Source organism: Hyperolius riggenbachi, chromosome 1 (assembly GCF_040937935.1).
Source record: "Hyperolius riggenbachi isolate aHypRig1 chromosome 1, aHypRig1.pri, whole genome shotgun sequence".
NCBI lineage: Eukaryota > Metazoa > Chordata > Amphibia > Anura > Hyperoliidae > Hyperolius > Hyperolius riggenbachi.
Window position 1 is genome coordinate 368,118,849 of NC_090646.1, and position 16,682 is coordinate 368,135,530.

The window sequence follows — 16,682 nt, forward strand, 5'->3', positions numbered from 1 at the left end:
CGGAATGATGGTATATAACGCGGTCACATCTGCTGTGACCAACATGTCACTATCCCCAATTTTCATACCATTAATGGATCGTAGAAAATCTTTGGTATCCCTCAGTAAATACGGTAAAGTGCCCACTACTGGCTGCAAAAATATGTCCATATACTCACCAATTCTTTGGTTGAGTGACCCTATCCCACTCACAATAGGGCGTCCAGGTGGGTGGGTTTGACTTTTGTGGATTTTAGGGTTGATGTACATAACCGGAATACGTGGGGCATCAACCATGAGGTATCTGAACTCTGCATCCTTTAGAATTCCTTTCTCCAACCCACTCCTAAGAATTTTCCTTAATATTTCCATATATTCGCTTGTTGGGTCTCCCTTAAGTTTTCTATAAGTAATGTTATCACTAAGAATATTGGTCATTTCTTGTGTGTATTGTTCATGATGCAAGACAACCACCCCACCCCCCTTATCAGCCGGCCTCACTAAAATTTCCTTTTTTTCGCTCAACTCTCGTATAAGCTGTGCTTCACCCTTGTTGTTTTTCATATTCAGTGATTCAACATCTTTGAGTACCATATTTTTAAAACTCACTATTGTGCTATCTTTTGACATATCTGGTGGATTAAACGTGGAACGATTTTTTAAATTTGTGTGCATATATTGTGAATTTAGCCCTCCCCTATTGGCCCTATTAGTGGGTCCCTCTTTAGCTAAAAAATACTTCTTGATGTTCATCTTACGAATAAATTTATGCGTATCCACATATACATTAAATTTGTTTACACCTTGCTGAGGTGCATATTTCAGTCCTCTATCAAGGATATTTAATTCAGCTCTGGTCAATGGTATACCACTAATATTAAAGATGCCCTTTCCACTCACTTCCTTCTTTTTAGATCTCCCCCCTCTTCTTCCCCGTCTGTGTCTCTTTTGCGTATGTTCCTTATCTGATAGTCCATGTCCTCCCATCTGTCTTCCTCCCCCCTCCTGTTCCCTAAAAAATGATGGCGAGTGACTTCATCCACCTCCCGCTCCAAGGGTTCAAATCTATTATAAATGGGCAGTGATTCCCTTAGTTCTTTTTCTTCCCAACTCCCCTTTGCTGGTGGTCTCCTATACGGACTAGGGTGATGGCCCCGATGTGGGTTACTCACATAATCCCCATTCTGGCCTCCCATATGCAATCCTCTATTTCCTCCGGGGCCTCTACCTCTGTTATACCTGGGGATCTCCCACTGATCTTCTCTCTCCTGTCTGAACCCCCTTCTACTGGGTGAGCTATACATACCTCTGCCCCCTCTTGTGGGTCTCTTTGGGACTGCTCCCCTATTCCATTGGGGTTCAGGTCTATCATAGAAACCTTCCCTCCCACATAGGGTGTCATAATTGTCAAGCTCATGGTCACACTCCCTACTCCTAATTTGTGGTTCAGTGGCCTTTTGGGTCTCGTCCTCTTTCTTTTTCCTTTTACTCTGTTCCAGCTGCCACTTATATGCTGTTTTCTTCTTATAATCTTGCCAGTCATTTTGAAATCTGTTAGTCCTAATATCACATACTTCTTTTTCACACTTTTGCACAATTTTACTTAAGGCTGCTGCATTAGTTTTAACCTCATCATCATCTTTATAAGGCTCTAGTTTCCCTTTTATAACATCAATTTCCCTACCCAACCTTTCCAGTCTGTTTTGTTTCCTTTTGGCTAAAATTTTCAATAGACTTATCCCACAATTATTCAAAAACTCCCCCAATTCTCTATCTTTTTCATCATTTTCTTCCCCATCATTGGGTAGGATATCCCACCTATATCTCCTCGGGATTATCCCCTCAGAGGCCTGTTTCTTAAGGCTAGCCAGATCCCACCATGTATTAGTTTCTCTAATCATTAAATGCTGCAATTGTTTGAAAAGTGCATCCGTGCTAACATGGTTGGGGTCTGGTTCCTTAACAAAGATTTTATCCAGGTCTATGACCCCTCTATTTCTCAATTCAAACACCTCCATTTTCTCTATTTGAGTATGCTGCCCAAGTGTTAACACAATATAAAAATCAAACATAAAACCTGGCGCTCCTCACTACCTCCTTGCTTTCCTCTCTCCTATATCAATCTGGTTCGCTTACTGCATAAAAAGTGTGTGTAACACTCACAAAAATATTAAAAACATAAAAGCAGAGCGATCAACAGTAACAAGAACTGCAACACTAATGTTGCTAAGTAATCAATGTCCTCTTTGGCGTAAGCCTAATGCTGTCCAAACAAAGTTCATCCACATTGGATAAGTATAGGCTCTTCACTGTAAAACTTCCTCCAAAGAAATTGATAAATTTCTGTCACAGCGCTTATCACTATACGCTCACCAGATCGGTTGGCCAATCTTTTCAGATCAGCAGTCAGCGTTTTTGGCCTTGCCAGCAAGAGATTCCTCCGATCACTTCACCAGCCTCTCCAGGCATCCGACCATAAGCTCAGAATAAAACAAGGGAAATGCAATAGTGTGATACCATTTGGATAGAGCTTAATATTATCACCAGTGCACCCCTTTTCCAGAACAGTGCCACCAACGTGCTTCCACCATAAACAGATACACAAGGCGCTCACCAGATGCACTGGCCGACCCGCAACAGACCAGCAATATAGCGTGTTGTTATAACTTCAGTTTTTGGGATAAAGGACATCCTAGGACTCAAAGGGGGTACTCTGAGTCATGTGGTAACCATACCCTTTTTGTCACTGTATTTCCGTGATCTGATCTCCCAAGAAGGTCGCTCAGGAATGAGAATTTCTATGGCCACTAATTGTTGATATTTCTAACCCCCCCCCCCCCCCTTTTTTTCATTTTCTTCATTTTATATATTTTTGTTTATGTAGTTTTATTTTGCAAGACTTTTTTAGTTTCAGTTTTATTTTTGAGTTTTTAGCTTGCACTATCTTCATGCCCGCATAAGTAGGCAGAAGATATCTATGAAATACTGTACAAAGGGCATTTTTTTCCTTGTAGTCCCTTTCTAAGATGGCCGCCGCTATAACTCAGGGGATCCTGGGTGATGTAGTCATTCTAATCCGGAGCAGAGGGCATTAGTGTCCCTGCAGTCCGTTTTTTCAAGATGGCAGCCGTCTGACTCAGGGGATTCTGGGTAATGTAGTCAATGAGGGACAAGATGGTCGCTGCTGCTGACAGGTGGATTCTGGAGTTTGCAGCCCTCAGTTAGTAGATGGGGGTGTATAGTGGAGGAAAGTGGTGAATGTAATGATATGTAGGATGGGTCCCGATAGGTGATCGTGTGTGGGGGCATCACATAAGGGGGTACTCTGAGTCATGTGGTAACCATACCTTCTTTATTTCCCCGATTTTCAAATAAGGTTGCTCAGGAATGAGAATTTCTATGGCCACTGATTGGTGATGTTTCTTTTCCCCCCTTTTTTCAATTTTATATATTTTTGGTTATGTAGTTCATTTTGCAAGGTTTTTTTAGTTTTACTTTTAATTTTTGAGTTTTTAGCTTGTACTAGCTTCATGCCTGCAAGAGTAGGCAGAAGATATCTATGAAATACTGTACAAGGGGCATTTTTTTCCTTGTAGTCCCTCTCCAAGATGGCCGCCGCTATGACTCAGGGGATCCTGGGTGATGTAGTCATTGCAATCCGGAGCAGAGGACATCAGTATCCCTGTAGTCTGTTTTTTCAAGATGGCAGCCGTCTGACTCAGGGGATTCTGGGTAATGTAGTCTATGAGGCACAAGATGGCCGCTGCTGCTGACATGTGGATTCTGGAGTTTGCAGCCCCCAGTTAGCAGATGGGGGATGTACAGTGGAGGAAAGCGGTGAGTGTAATGATATACTGGGGTTGTTTAATAAGGCTACTGTTTTTAACTGGAAGGGGGATTAGGATTTCAAGTAATAAATGCTGGGTGATGGGTGTACACACCCGAAATGCGGAAGTAGCCGCTAAGTGAGATGGGTACTGTAGTCTTTAGTCCAATATGGACAGCCTATTGGAGTGGCCGCATGATTATGACAGAAGCGGCAGCAGCGAATGAATCCAGCTGAGACAGCTGGTCATGTGATAGAGGTGGAGAGTATTTAAAGCGTCCCTCAGCTCTGAATGGCCGAGCCCCTGATGAGTCATTGGACGAAACTAGTAGGGCGGAGCCTAAGGAGCTGAGGAGACGCTGGAGGATCCTGTGCTACGTTTTTTTATATGCGCATGTTTTACTGCAAATTTGTAAGTGCACTACTTTTATTACTTATTAAAATCAAACGGAATTATGCTATGGTCGGCTTTGTTTGAGTCCTAGGATGTCCTTTATCCCAAAAACTGAAGTTATAACAACACGCTATATTGCTGGTCTGTTGCGGGTCGGCCAGTGCATCTGGTGAGCGCCTTGTGTATCTGTTTATGGTGGAAGCACGTTGGTGGCACTGTTCTGGAAAAGGGGTGCACTGGTGATATTAAGCTCTATCCAAATGGTATCACACTATTGCATTTCCCTTGTTTTATTCTGAGCTTATGGTCGGATGCCTGGAGAGGCTGGTGAAGTGATCGGAGGAATCTCTTGCTGGCAAGGCCAAAAACGCTGACTGCTGATCTGAAAAGATTGGCCAACCGATCTGGTGAGCGTATAGTGATAAGCGATGTGACAGAAATTTATCAATTTCTTTGGAGGAAGTTTTACAGTGAAGAGCCTATACTTATCCAATGTGGATGAACTTTGTTTGGACAGCATTAGGCTTACGCCAAAGAGGACATTGATTACTTAGCAACATTAGTGTTGCAGTTCTTGTTACTGTTGATCGCTCTGCTTTTATGTTTTTAATATTTTTGTGAGTGTTACACACACTTTTTATGCAGTAAGCGAACCAGATTGATATAGGAGAGAGGAAAGCAAGGAGGTAGTAAGGAGCGCCAGGTTTTATGTTTATTTGATCGTCTGGTATCTTTGCATATACAAATAGTCCCTGGTTAACGAATGAGATAGGGACTGTAGGTTCGTTCTTAACCTGAATCCGTTCTTAAAGGGAACCTTAACTGAACGGGGGGTAAAGAGTTTCACTTACCTGGGGCTATTACCAGCCCCCTGCAGCAGTCCTGTGCCCTCGGCGCCGCTCTGGAATCCTCTGGTTCCCCGCTGTCACTTAGTTTTTCGTTTTTGACGACTCACCAGTCGCCGGCCGCCATGCGTATTATTGGACGCATTCACCAATGCAATTAGCACTATTGCGGATCGCAACGTGTACAAAAGTACGCGTTGCCGCATATATACGCGTGCGGAATGCGGCAGCGCGTATTTTTGTACGCGTTGCGGTCCGCAATAGTGCTAATTGCATTGGTGAATGCGTCCAATAATACGCATGGCGGCCGGCGACTGGTGAGTCGTCAAAAACGAAACTAAGTGACAGCGGGGGACCAGAGGATTCCAGAGCGGCGCCGAGGGCACAGGACTGCTGCAAGGGGCTGGTAATAGCCCCAGGTAAGTGAAACTCTTTACCCCCCGTTCAGTTAAGGTTCCCTTTAAGTCAGTTCTTAACACTGTGCCATCTTTATCACCTGTACCTCCTCTGTGCCGAGTACATTTGAAATCAGCGCCGGTAGACTTGGGAGCAGGATACAGCGGTATATAGCTGATCCTGCTTCTGCACAAGTCCGAGCCGATATAATTACTATTCCCCCTCCAGGCCGACATGGATAGTGGGGGAATGAAATAATTCGGCTTCCAGCGATTGCTGGAGGCCGAATTATTGTGTTTTTTAAGCAACCTCGGCTCCGTCTTCTGACGGCGCTGACATTACTCACTGAGCACTGCAATAGGAATGATTCCAATTGTAATCTATGGAGGCGCTGGCTGCGCCCAAATCTAGCAGCGCTGAAAAGCACTGCTCCGTCTGTGCCTGCCTCATATGTCCCCCTGTGTCACCTCTGTTCCCCTCTGCCTTCATTGTTCTCCTCTGTGCCACTGCTGATCCCCACTGTGTCACCTCTGTCCCCATTCCCTCAGTGTCTCCATCTGCGGCACCTTCCCCCTGTGCCTCCACTGTGTCCCACTGTACCACCTTTGTTCACCACTGGCACTGTCACCTCTGTCCCCATTCCCTCAGTGTCTCCATCTGTGGCACATTCCCCCTATGCCTCCACTGTGTCCCACTGTACCACTTCTGATCCCCACTGTGTCACCTCTGTCCCCATTCCCTCAGTGTCTCCATCTGTGGCACCTCCCCTCTGTAGCACCTCTGATCCCTGTCTCCCTCTGTGCCACCTCCTCCCCCCCCCCACTGTGTGTCATCTCTGTCCGCTTTCCTTCAGTGTCTCCATTTGTGGCACCTCCCCTCTGTGCCTCCACTGTGTCCCTCTGTACCATCTCTGATCCCTTTCCCCCTTCGTGCCTTCTTCTGTTCCCCTGTGTGTCACCTCTGTTCCCCTCTGCCTTTATTCTCCTCTGTGCCACCTCTACCCCCTACTGTATCACCTCTGTCACCGTTCTCTGTGTCTCCATCTGTGGCACCTTCCCTCTGTACCGCCTCTGATTCCTGTCTCCCTCTGTGCGTGTATGTCATGAGGGTATATTACTGTTATTTTAGTACATAAGGGCTTACAATTGATGGGACACACACATAAAAAAAACCTGAAAAAATACACGTTTATTTCCACATAATATATTGATGCCATACATTGTGCTAGGAACATAATTTAAATGTTGTGATAGCTGGGACTAATGGGTACCGTAAATAAAATGGGTGGGTGTTGTCTATAGTAGCATTGCTTATTTTAAAACTATAGGGGTGGAATTGGAAAAATAGTGTATTTTTTGTGTATTTGCCTATAAAATGCGAAAAAAATAAAGTAATTACTGAAAACAACTATTTCTAACAAAAAGCTTAATTTGTGGCGAACAAAACAAGCTATAGATCATTTATGTGTGATGAGTAGTGATAAAGTTATTGGTGAATGAATGGGAGGAGCGATGGCGAGAAAATTTCTTCCATCCTGAAGATGAAAACACCTGCGGGCTGAAGTGGTTAAACTCTCTAAATACAAACAGGATGCATTTCTCTGTTTTCCTTTTGTCCTCTGCAAGAGTTCAGACCCACTTTCAGTGGCAGATCTCCAGCTCTAGATTTGGCAGACTTTACTTTGTTATAATGTTTGCTTTTTTCTGTTATCTTAAATTGCTCTATACAAATTATCTGGCGGGAGCACTTGATTGAAAGGCAGATTGCTACATCATGTTCACATCTAAAATATTCTGTTAAGCATTACTTACATATAAAAGAAAAGGGTAATGAAAATAAATGTAAAATGTTTGCACAGTTTCTAAATGTATTTGCGTACCTGCAATAATAACACATTGATATACCAGATTGATATAGGAGAGAGGAAAGCAAGGAGGTAGTAAGGAGCGCCAGGTTTTATGTTTATTTGATCGTCTGGTATCTTTGCATATACAAATAGTCCCTGGTTAACGAATGAGATAGGGACTGTAGGTTCGTTCTTAACCTGAATCCGTTCTTAAAGGGAACCTTAACTGAACGGGGGGTAAAGAGTTTCACTTACCTGGGGCTATTACCAGCCCCCTGCAGCAGTCCTGTGCCCTCGGCGCCGCTCTGGAATCCTCTGGTTCCCCGCTGTCACTTAGTTTTTCGTTTTTGACGACTCACCAGTCGCCGGCCCGCCATGCGTATTATTGGACGCATTCACCAATGCAATTAGCACTATTGCGGATCGCAACGTGTACAAAAGTACGCGTTGCCGCATATATACGCGTGCGGAATGCGGCAGCGCGTATTTTTGTACGCGTTGCGGTCCGCAATAGTGCTAATTGCATTGGTGAATGCGTCCAATAATACGCATGGCGGCCGGCGACTGGTGAGTCGTCAAAAACGAAACTAAGTGACAGCGGGGGACCAGAGGATTCCAGAGCGGCGCCGAGGGCACAGGACTGCTGCAAGGGGCTGGTAATAGCCCCAGGTAAGTGAAACTCTTTACCCCCCGTTCAGTTAAGGTTCCCTTTAAGTCAGTTCTTAACACTGTGCCATCTTTATCACCTGTACCTCCTCTGTGCCGAGTACATTTGAAATCAGCGCCGGTAGACTTGGGAGCAGGATACAGCGGTATATAGCTGATCCTGCTTCTGCACAAGTCCGAGCCGATATAATTACTATTCCCCCTCCAGGCCGACATGGATAGTGGGGGAATGAAATAATTCGGCTTCCAGCGATTGCTGGAGGCCGAATTATTGTGTTTTTTAAGCAACCTCGGCTCCGTCTTCTGACGGCGCTGACATTACTCACTGAGCACTGCAATAGGAATGATTCCAATTGTAATCTATGGAGGCGCTGGCTGCGCCCAAATCTAGCAGCGCTGAAAAGCACTGCTCCGTCTGTGCCTGCCTCATATGTCCCCCTGTGTCACCTCTGTTCCCCTCTGCCTTCATTGTTCTCCTCTGTGCCACTGCTGATCCCCACTGTGTCACCTCTGTCCCCATTCCCTCAGTGTCTCCATCTGCGGCACCTTCCCCCTGTGCCTCCACTGTGTCCCACTGTACCACCTTTGTTCACCACTGGCACTGTCACCTCTGTCCCCATTCCCTCAGTGTCTCCATCTGTGGCACATTCCCCCTATGCCTCCACTGTGTCCCACTGTACCACTTCTGATCCCCACTGTGTCACCTCTGTCCCCATTCCCTCAGTGTCTCCATCTGTGGCACCTCCCCTCTGTAGCACCTCTGATCCCTGTCTCCCTCTGTGCCACCTCCTCCCCCCCCCCCCCACTGTGTGTCATCTCTGTCCGCTTTCCTTCAGTGTCTCCATTTGTGGCACCTCCCCTCTGTGCCTCCACTGTGTCCCTCTGTACCATCTCTGATCCCTTTCCCCCTTCGTGCCTTCTTCTGTTCCCCTGTGTGTCACCTCTGTTCCCCTCTGCCTTTATTCTCCTCTGTGCCACCTCTACCCCCTACTGTATCACCTCTGTCACCGTTCTCTGTGTCTCCATCTGTGGCACCTTCCCTCTGTACCGCCTCTGATTCCTGTCTCCCTCTGTGCGTGTATGTCATGAGGGTATATTACTGTTATTTTAGTACATAAGGGCTTACAATTGATGGGACACACACATAAAAAAAACCTGAAAAAATACACCTTTATTTCCACATAATATATTGATGCCATACATTGTGCTAGGAACATAATTTAAATGTTGTGATAGCTGGGACTAATGGGTACCGTAAATAAAATGGGTGGGTGTTGTCTATAGTAGCATTGCTTATTTTAAAACTATAGGGGTGGAATTGGAAAAATAGTGTATTTTTTGTGTATTTGCCTATAAAATGCGAAAAAAATAAAGTAATTACTGAAAACAACTATTTCTAACAAAAAGCTTAATTTGTGGCGAACAAAACAAGCTATAGATCATTTATGTGTGATGAGTAGTGATAAAGTTATTGGTGAATGAATGGGAGGAGCGATGGCGAGAAAATTTCTTCCATCCTGAAGATGAAAACACCTGCGGGCTGAAGTGGTTAAACTCTCTAAATACAAACAGGATGCATTTCTCTGTTTTCCTTTTGTCCTCTGCAAGAGTTCAGACCCACTTTCAGTGGCAGATCTCCAGCTCTAGATTTGGCAGACTTTACTTTGTTATAATGTTTGCTTTTTTCTGTTATCTTAAATTGCTCTATACAAATTATCTGGCGGGAGCACTTGATTGAAAGGCAGATTGCTACATCATGTTCACATCTAAAATATTCTGTTAAGCATTACTTACATATAAAAGAAAAGGGTAATGAAAATAAATGTAAAATGTTTGCACAGTTTCTAAATGTATTTGCGTACCTGCAATAATAACACAGCAAAGGGTAAATGGTGCCTATTTGTCAAGGTAAATAAAGCTTGCATACTGTTTTATACCACAAACGGGAGTTTCCTAAAGGTGGAATACACTAATAGATATCCACCAGATCCGACCATCATATCAAATCTGATCTGAGAGGATTTGAATCCTTCCACACATTGTACACAGAAATCTATTGAATGTCTGTGGAGCCCTGCTGGGCCCCCCAGGTCTCCCCTATGTAAAGTGATCCCTCCCCCAGGCTGTGCAGAGGAGTGGAGCTAATGCTCACCTGTCTGCTGCCGCACATCCCCCTCTGCCTTCTCTCTCAGGGCGCCTGTGTCATGTGACACACTAGAGGCTGAACCCTAGAGGTCCAGTGTGTATGCTACTACCACTGTTATCCCAACCCGATGCTGAAAGAGCAGTACTTTCAGTCTGGTGCAATTGTGGGTGAAAATCGATCATTGATAGCATCATTTGCTCCCTCGATTTTCGCAGATTTGATCAGTGACCGTATCTGTTGGATATCGACAGGAAAATCAGTATTTGTATGGCCACCTTAACTTGAGTTCAGCTTTTCAAAGCCAGTCAATTGTTGCACAGGGTTGTCCTTTTGAGTACAAGGTGTTCTTCCTTTACACATGCTTTAAAGTGAACCCAAGCCCCTACCTTCCCTTGTCCTCCTTCCTCCACCATTGGCACGCACAGACTCTCTGAACATATCTGACGAGCTTGTCAGTTATGTTCTTGTGGCTTTTCTCCCTGCGGTTTATGAGTGCGGCTGTGCTGCATCTGCGCAGTTAACCTGAAGCCGCTCATCCTTGAGCTGCTCTATGCTGTGTTGCTTTCCTTCTTTCTCTGCCTGAAATAGTTAATATTCTACTATGCCATTGACAGTTTTTCTCCAGTGGGGACCCAGTCTACTACTGATAAGGAATTACAGCTATAAAATACTTTGCACTAGGAAGCCCATTTCTCTGCCAGGAGAGGATAGATTAAAAAGATCAATAGTTGATATATTTGTGCACTCTGAGACACAGAGACAGAGTTGCATTCAGCTGAGACAAAGCAATAAATCTGCTTTTTTTGTTTTTTCAAAGTAAACCAGAGCTGCAAAAACAAGAAGATTTGATACTCACCCGCAGCATCCTCCTGCAGCATAAACCAGTCTGAATCCCACACCGTCCTCCTGCGGTCTGCCGTTCAGCCACGATCAGCCCCAGTAATAGGCTCACTCGCGCCAGTCTGGGTCTTCTGCATGCGCAAAAAAAACCACAGACTGGACCCGACTGAGCCTATTACCGGGGCTGATCACGGCTGAACGGCAGACTGAGAGAGGACAGCGTGGGACTCGACGGGTTTATGCTTCAGGAGGAAGCTGCGGATGAGCATCAAACCTTCTTGTTTTACAGCTCTGGTACACTTTAAAGAGACACTGAAGCGAAAAAAAAATTATGATATTATGATTTGTATGTGTAGTACAGCTAAGAAATAAAACCTTTATGCTGGATACACACGGTGCGTTCGTGCACTCGATTTTCCCGTCGATTCGTTTATTTCCAACATGTCCGATTTGGATTTCGATGGATCGTTAGGTCGATTCGGCATACTTTGCATGCGAATCGACCTAACGATCCATCGAAATCCAAATCGGACATGTTGGAAATAAACGAATCGACGGGAATCGACAGGAAAATCGAGTGCACGAACGCACCGTGTGTATCCAGCATAAGATCAAATACATCAGTCTAATTGTTTCCAGTACAGGAAGAGCTAAGAAACTCCAGTTGTTATCTCTATGCAAAAAAGCCATTAATCTCTACGACTAAGTTAGTCCTGGAGAGGGCTGTTATCTGACTTTTATTATCTTAACTGTAAGTGAACTGTTTTCTTTTTATCTGCTAGAGGTGAAGTCATTACTTCACAGACTGCTCTGAAAGACTCATTTTGAAAGCTTAGTGTTGTGTAATCTGCACATATTAGAGAATGATGCAATGTTAGAAAAAACACTATATACCTGAAAATAAAAGTATGAGAATATTTTCTTTGCTGCTAATCTTCTAATAATTATTCATAGTACACAACCAATTCACTATATCATATATTTTTTTTCGCTTCAGTGTCTCTTTAAAGAGACACTGAAGCGGAAAAAAAAATTATGATATGATTTATATGTGTAGTACAGCTAAGAAATAGAACATTAGGAGCAGAGACATAAGTCTAATATTGTTTCCAGTACAGGAAGAGTTAAGAAACTCCAGTTGTTATCGATGCAAAAAAGCCATTGAGCTCCACGACTTTCAAAGTCACAGAGAGTTCTGTCTTCTGAAGCTTGTTATCTCAACTGTATTATTATTTGTATTTTTCTTCTGCACAGGACAGGTCAATAGTTCACTGGCCTGCTCAGTAAACTCATTTAGAATGCTGAGTAGTGTGTAAACTGCAAATATTAGAGAATGATGCAATGTTATAAAAAACACTATATAACTGAAAATAAAAATATGAGAATATTTTCTTTGATTCTAATATTCTAGTAATTATCCATACTACACAACCAATTCATTATATCATACATTTTTTTCGCTTCAGTGTCTCTTTAAGTCTTTAAACATAACATAAAACTGTGGGATATTTAAAAGTCATTTTTACAAGTAGGGAGATAGATACAACTATTTATCTCTTCACTTTGTTTTCACTTTAAGGGAGGTTTGCCCCCTTTCCACTGTCCTGCACCGCCTGGATCATCCACTGTTCAGCAGACAGCAACTGTGTATTGTCGCCACCTAGACTTAGGGCTGGTGCACACCAGAGTGGTTCTGGAGCGGTTTTTAAAATTCTTGCACAGGGGAAAACGCTTAGCTACTAAAAGTTAATGGGATGGTGCACACTAGAGCGGTTTGTTTTTTCCACAAACGCAAACTCGGGGGCTGCAGCATTTTTTAGATTTCTGAGGCGTTTCTGCCTCAATGTTAGAGAATCTGTACTCTAAAATCCTTACAATAAAAAGCATACCATTCTGCTCATTATGTTCTCCTGGGCCCCTCTGTGCTGTTTCTGCCACTCCCTGCTGCAATCCTGGCTTGTAATTGCCAGTTTTAGGCAGTGTTTACAAGCAAAAGACATGGCTGCTAACTTGCATGTGATGGGCTGAGAGGAGCTCAGTCTGTGACTCACACATAGCATGCAGGGGGCCTGGAGAGTGTGTGTATAGCTTCTATCCTATCACAAGCAGAGCTGCACATTCCAGCCTGAGTGCTTGAGCCCGACAAAGCCGGCAGAGGAAAGAAGATTAGATTATATAACGGAGATAATACAGCCACTGTGCAACTAGGAAAGACTGCAGTAAGCCAGACCACATTAGAACAGGTATAGGAACTTATAGGATAGAAGAAATAAGCCTAAAATTGTGTTACAGAGTCTCTTTAAAGTATAGGAAAGTGGAAAACTGCTCTGAAAAACGCTAGATCAGAGCTGTTTTCCAGGCGTTTTTGTTACAGAAGCTGTTCAGTAACAGCTTTACTGTAACAATATTTGTAATATTTGTAATCTGCTACACAAAAACGCTCCAAAAAACGCTAGTGCCAAGAATTGCTCTGAAATATGCTTATGTTTTATTTCTTAGCTGTACTACACATACAAATCATTATATCATAATTTTTGTTCCACTTCAGTGTCTCTCTTTAATGGCTTGTGGAATGTCAAGTGATCTTTATTTTATAAAGTAACATCCAGATAGCTTATGGTGACCCAGAATCACTAGTTAAAAAGGCTAAAAAAGACCAAAAAAACAATTTTGCCTTCTTAGAACAGAAGGTATTTGGGTACCGTATATACTCGCATATAAGCCGATGTCAGGAACCGGCCCGCGGCACGCCTGCGTATACGGTTCCTGACTGCGGGTTTGACCAGATTAAGCGGGGAACAGCCTTATTTAAGCTACAAACAAGGCTGGAACCCCTCAAACACTTCCCACTGCCACCACTAGCGTTGCTAGACACGTTCACTCAGCTATTGAGTGCTCAATACGCAATCTGCGTTTTCGTATTTGGGTCAGCTTTGCGCTTAGGCCAAATACGGGAACGCCACGCACCCACACACACACACAGTTGCAATCTTACACTGTCGTGAAGCAAAGACCCACTAACAGTCGTTCCGAACGATACTGTTAGCCACTCTGCTGTCGCTACTCGCACTGGCGTTGTTCGTACGTTGGGTCAGCTGCGCGCTTAGGCCAACGTATGACAAACGCCCCCACACACAATGCAATTACAATTTCATACGATAGTGTTGCTCAAGCGTACAATTAGGCATGAACTTATACACGGTTACACTTCAGTCTCTTCTAGGCTATGAGTGTTAGTTTAGTACGGCAGAAGTCAAACTTATTAAATAATAATTTAATATTCTAGAAAAACATAGAACAATGCAGAACTTAATATATACAAAAAGATTACAAAAAGAACAAAGTAAAAATAGTTACAAGATAAAAGTTACAAAGATAACACACAAAGCGATTTTGCTTACCAAAATAAACGGGAAATAAACGTACCAGCGTATCGATCTGGTGTTGTTGCGGGGGGTTCGCACTTCTGGTCAGGAACCAGGTTAGTTCTAGCCGTGTGAGCTACCTCCAAGAACTACAAGTTGTGGCTATCCTAGCTGCGGTTTTATACTATGAAATACGCCTGGAGGCTGTAAGCCTGTGTGGACGGGGGGGGGGGGGGGGGGAAGCTAGATTTAATTACATCCTCAGTCATAATTGGATCTCCAGAGATCTAACATCCACCTGCGAAAAATGTACAATAGCCCACATACATGAAAAGATTTCCCTAGTCCACGTTACAGGTGACAACCCCATTGTTGACAGTACTTCCTAGCTGATCAAAGATAAGGAGGTTGCACCTCCACCAATAATTCAATTTCCACAGGTAGCAAATGGTATCAAAAGGACTTCAACACACTTCACTTCTGCCATTGTCTTATTACCCCAAGCATTATTCACTGAAGTCCTCTTTAGATGCAAATGTAGGTCTTTGAAGTTCCCTGACTATGTCCTGATTGGTATAATGGGACAATAGGGCTTCTAATTAGCTCCCTGCTCTCCCAGGAACTGAGGGTAATTGTATTCCACACTGTCACACAGACAAGTACAGCTTCCCCCAAAGCCAGATGATGACCCATACAGACGCATCTGAAGTACAGTACATAGCAGTCAGACAGGCAAATTAAAATATTATCCTTACATCATAAGCACCTCAGTATATTCCTGACAGCCGACTCGTGTATAAGCCAAGGTATCCACTTTCCCATCAGAAACCAGGAAAAAGTGATTGACTCGCGTATAAGCTCCCTCCCCAATATAGTCCACTCCACAGACCCCCTCCCTATAACCAAATGTGCCCTAGGATCATACAGCTGTGTCTCAAGCAGCCACTAGATGGCGTCATAGATATGAGACACAACGATTGCCGCACAGGGAGAATCCCAGATCATTGCACCGCTGACATGTTGCCTGCATGCTCCTCTCCACAAATCATGGACACAGGTAGTCTTGACTTGAGCAGCACACTCTGCACACCATGTTGCAGGGGATGAAAGGCACTGACACAGCAGAGAGCAAGCTGGTAAGAGCAGGCTCACTAGTGCACAATCCTTACGCTGCTCTGCCATTAACAAAACCTGCTCCACCATCTGTTTTTCTCCACTGACTCGCATATAAGCCGAGAGGATAACTTTTCAGCACATTTTTTTTATGCTGAAAAATTAGGCTTATACATACGGCAGTATATACAGTATTTGTGATAATTTAGCTGTTAGTGAACAACTGTAGTTTCCCATGAAGCATCACTACTGAATATGCAAATCCTCTTTTTATGCCCCTTGAAGCCAGGCACATATCCAGAACCGCTGGTGTATAGTGAGCCTATAGCCTATACATTTTACAGTTGTAGAGGTGCTGGAAGGGGTGTGGCAAGCAAAACATCAAAATGAACTTCTGCACACTCATGCAAATCCTCATGCGAATCCACTTACAAAAATCATGCAGCAATCAATGCTGTCCCTACAGCTAAGGTAAAAGCTGGGATCTTCTTTACAAGAATAAAGCCTCTTGAGTAGTCACATACACAGTGTAGAGGTAGCCCAGTGTCGTATGTGTCCTAACTCTGGCCCTGTAACATGCTTAGCACAAACATGCATGCATTCAGCGCATCAAAACCTATATAGGGAATAGGAGCACATATCCTTAACGTCCTCCCTGGGACAGATAGTGCATCTAACTAATCCTGCAAGGGAGCTGCTAGTACCTACATATGTACCATGCGAACACACCAGTAAGCTGTGTGTTAAGATCACTAATAGGGGAAGAGGGAGAGCACTAGATAAAATGCTAGCCACAGAGGATCAAATACAATTTAAAAAACACAAAATCCAGGCTCCTCACCTTGAGCTAGGACATTTTAACACTGTAGGAGAGGAGTCTGGATTTTGTGTTTTTTAAATTGTATTTGATCCTCTGTGGCTAGCATTTTATCTAGTGCTCTCCCTCTTCCCCTATTAGTGATCTTAACACACAGCTTGCTGGTGTGTTCGCATGGTACATATGTAGGTACTAGCAGCTCCCTTGCAGGATTAGTTAGATGCACTATCTGTCCCAGGGAGGACGTTAAGGATATGTGCTCCTATTCCCTATATAGGTTTTGATGCGCTGAATGCATGCATGTTTGTGCTAAGCATGTTACAGGGCCAGAGTTAGGACACATACGACACTGGGCTACCTCTACACGGTGTATGTGACTACTCAAGAGACTTAATTCTTGTAACGAAGATCCCAGCTTTTACCTTAGCTGTAGGGACAGCTAAGTTTGA

General features: G+C 43.8%; 1 protein-coding gene across 5 annotated transcripts in view; it reads left to right on the forward strand.

The window, feature by feature from the left end:
• The window catches only part of LOC137515186 (mitochondrial nicotinamide adenine dinucleotide transporter SLC25A51-like), a 43,002-nt gene that overhangs the window by 15,533 nt on the left and 10,787 nt on the right, over nucleotides 1-16,682 (forward strand). The gene's annotated exons all lie outside the window — the stretch shown is intronic.